The following is a 4,105-nucleotide window of genomic DNA, read 5'->3' as shown; positions in this document are numbered from 1 at the left end:
GGGGTAAATTTGGCCAGAAAACAAGACACACCTCTACAGAACTAATCAAAGATGCCAACAAATTGTACGCACTAATATTAAATCCAGACTTGGAGGTTAAAAGTTTACTAACAATTAACGAAAACACAGTACTTGTAAAATACGAACACATTCTAGAAAACGAGATTGTGCACAAACACACAAACGTAGTTATCGCTTGTTACACAACAGCTATGGCCCGATTACATTTACTAAAACATCTTGAAAAGGTCGGAGAGCTTTGTTTTTATTATGACACGGATAGTTTAGTGTACCTTTCGCCAGACGGCGCTCATTTGCTACCCACTGGCGATTATTTAGGGGAGCTCAAAAATGAATTAGAATCTTATGGGCAAGACGCTTATATTTGTGAGTGGGGGAGTGCTGGACCCAAGAACTATTCTATGGACATTCTAGACCCTAAAACCGGCAAAAAAACTAACATTATCAAAGTTAAAGGATTTTATTTGAACGCCTCTACTGAAAATTATATAAATTTTGAAACAACGAAGAAACTACTGGGAGTAAACAATGAATGTGAACCTCTAATGAACTCGGTTCAATCCCTATTGGCCCTCAAATCAGACGTCTACAAGATCACACACTGATCACGATCAACCAGACCAAAACATATCAGGTCGTAGTGGATAAAGTTAGAATAATATCTGACTAAAACTACCCCATACGGTTATATTAAATAGAATCTTTGACATTTTCCACTTAAGTTACTTGTATATATTTCAGATACCCAGTAGCAGTATTTTAATTTGTATCTCAAGTATTATTTTTAGTATTATTAACGTATTTCAATTATTAACATGTAACAATGTTTTAACTAATACGCAGCGTTTTTGGTAATATTTTTGCATTTAGTAAGCTTTTTTAATTAATATAAATTAGCACTTTAGTCAATAAGTATTGAATTGTTTTGTATAAGTGTAATTTTTATTTTTTGATGATAATTATAGTAACGTTTTTTAGTAATATTTCCATATTTTTATCCGTAATCTTATATCAGTATTTTAGCGCGTCAGAAAAAATATATTTTTTCGTCAATCCCGTGAACATTTTAGTTTAATAACTAGCCTGATATTTGTACTAAAATCGTATAATAACCATTGTAGCTTTTAAATCATATTAAAAGTAGTATTGTATTTTCTATGAAGGTACATGGGTATATATGTACTTAATAATCTCGCATGCAGTAATATTGTTCTATTTTTTATGATGGTGAATGTCGATGTGCTTAATCATATTTTTTTTGAAGTAGTATTAATTTTGCATTTTAGTGAATTTGTTTGTTATCAAAACCATTGTAATTCGTATTGTCTAATGATGTTTTTAGTAACGATTGCGCATTTTAACTGTATATCAATATTTTATCGCGTATGAAAAAATTTATATTTTTCAGTCAATCCTATGAGGGTTTTTAATTTAATAACTAGTATTGTGCTTGTTTGCCATGTATTCTACGTAACCCGCATTTTCTAATGTTTTTTTAGTAATATTTCGCATTTTAACTCCAGTAACTGTACTTATCCTCCAAATTCGTATTAAAACTAATGTAATCCTTATGTGCTGAGTTTTTTTAGCAGTATTGCTTCATTTTAACTTCTAATCAACTACCAAACTGTGTAAAAACTGCCGTAATACCACGTTTATGGTATTAAAATGTATCGTTTTAACCCATGTATCTCGTTTACTAACTATAATACCCTACTGTAGTACCGCATCATAGGGTTAGTTGAACCTTTTTTCAATGTAAACCTTATCTCAATTAAAACTAGTTCTTTAGTATGACATAAGCCTACATGGAGAGACCTCAAAATCATACAAAGAACAACATTACAGGATGGTGTAGAAAGGGTTTACTGAACCTATATAAATCATCCCCTAAATGTATACAGTATCCTAAAGATACACCAAAATAATACCACTATGGACACTGAATGTAGTCACCATCGACAAGTCACGTGACTTCATACCGATACACCAAAAATAAATTCAAATTTCCCGCCAACAATATCACGTGATACGTGCCGTCCCCCCCAACCATATTTTCCCCCTTGAGGCACGGTACCATCTAGAGGAACGAGATAGATAGAAAGGGGGGCAACAAAAGGGGCTACGTAACGGCCGCCTGTATACCGAATTAATTCGGTATGCAGGCGGCTATACTCTCTAATTGCATTATTTTCACCAAAAGCAAAAAACATGAAAAACCGTTGGCTCAAAGGTCCCCGTAAAGAGTTTAAAAATCCAAAATTAGACACAAAATGGTGTAAATTATAAATTTCAAGTAAAAGGTTTTTTTTAAATAATTTTAGACACGACAACTTTCGAAGTTAACTTTTATTCATCCGTATGAAAGATAATAAAAAAATGTTGGGAATGGGGTCCCCACAGCGGATGTAGTAATTCAAACTTAAACACAAAATGTGATTTACTACAAATTTCAATTTAATAGAAAGACATCATAAACACGAACCTATTCCTGCTTCGTTTTACGATATGAAGATAAATCGCATTATTTTCACCATAAGAAAAAACATGAAAAACCGTTGGCTCAAAGGTCCCCGTAAAGGATTTAAAAATCCAAAATTAGACACAAAATGGTGTAAATTATAAATTTCAAGTAAAAGGTTTTTTTTAAATAATTTTAGACACGACAACCTTCGAAATTTACTATTATTCATCTATATGAATAATAATAATAAAACGTTGGGAATGGGGTCCCCGTAGCAGATGTAGTAATTCAAATTTAAACACAAAATGTGATTTACTAAAAATATCAATTAAACAGGAAGACATCATAAACACGAAGCTGTTCCTGCTTCGTTATACGATATGAAGATAAATCGCAGTATTTTCACCAAAAGCAAATAACATGAAAAACCGTTGGCTCAAAGGTCCCCATATAGGATTTAAATATCCAAAATTAGACACAAAATGGCGTAAATTATAAATTTCAAGTAAAAGTTTTTTTTAAATAGTTTTATACATGGCAACCTTCGAAGTTAACTTTTATTCATCCATATGAAAGCTAATAAAAAAACGTTGGGAATAGGGTCCCCATAGCGGATGCAGTAATTCAAACTTAAACACAAAATGTGAATTATTACAAATTTCAATTTCACAGAAAGACATCAAAAACACCGTTGGATCCAAGGTCCCCGTAAAGGATTTAAAAATACAAAATTAGACACATAATGGTGTAAATTATAAATTTCAATTGTTTTTAAAATAACTATAGACGACGACTTTTACTATTATGTATCCACATGAAAAATAATAAAAAACGTCGGAAAAAGGATCATCATAGCAGAAGCGGTTAGTGAAATTGAAACACTAACAGGAAATTATTACGAATCGGCAATCTAGCTTAATTACCCGCCATCGGTAATCTAGCTTAATAATAATAAAAGGCTTTTATTTAGGATATACCTTTAAGTATTTTCTTATGTACAAAAGTGTCCCGCGTTTAAGTTAAGATTTCAAAAATAAAAAGAGAAAACCTCAGATTTTTCTGCTATTACTCAAGACTAGTAAGATTGATCAAATAATTGTTTATCTTATCTATAACGTGTTTGAAAGATTGTTCTTGTTTTATCTCCTTTGGGAGCTCTATAACCCTTATGCTTCCAGCTTTTATTTCTATATTTGGTAAAATTTTCCGTATAGAAGTTATTTGTTGTGCCACGAGTTTTTACGTTATTATTTGTTGTTTGAAACCATCCTTGAATAAATCAGGGTAGTAACTAATTTTGATTCTGTACATGAATTTCAGCAATTCTAGGTGGTATTTATGTTGCAGAGATGTAATATAAGCTTTTGCGCTGGCAGCTGTAAGTGAGTCAAATTTTTGCGCTTTAGCTATCATCTTGATACACTCTTCATGTTTAGCAGTTCCCCTGCTATGTTCACAAAGCATTCGTTAAACATGTTTGCTACAGTTTCTGGATCTTTGCTTTTATTGGCCTTGTATTCCATCTCCGTTATAGTTTTGGTATTCTTTTGCTTGAGGTATGGCTTAATGGTTTTCCAAATATTGATCGTTTCATTACTGCCGATTCCAATATTAATTTTG

Source organism: Phalangium opilio, unplaced genomic scaffold (genome assembly GCF_054372755.1).
Source record: "Phalangium opilio isolate 3A_F unplaced genomic scaffold, DU_Popi_V2 ptg000040l_1, whole genome shotgun sequence".
NCBI lineage: Eukaryota > Metazoa > Arthropoda > Arachnida > Opiliones > Phalangiidae > Phalangium > Phalangium opilio.
The sequence above is the reverse complement of the archived record's forward strand: the minus strand, read 5'-3'. Positions refer to the sequence as shown.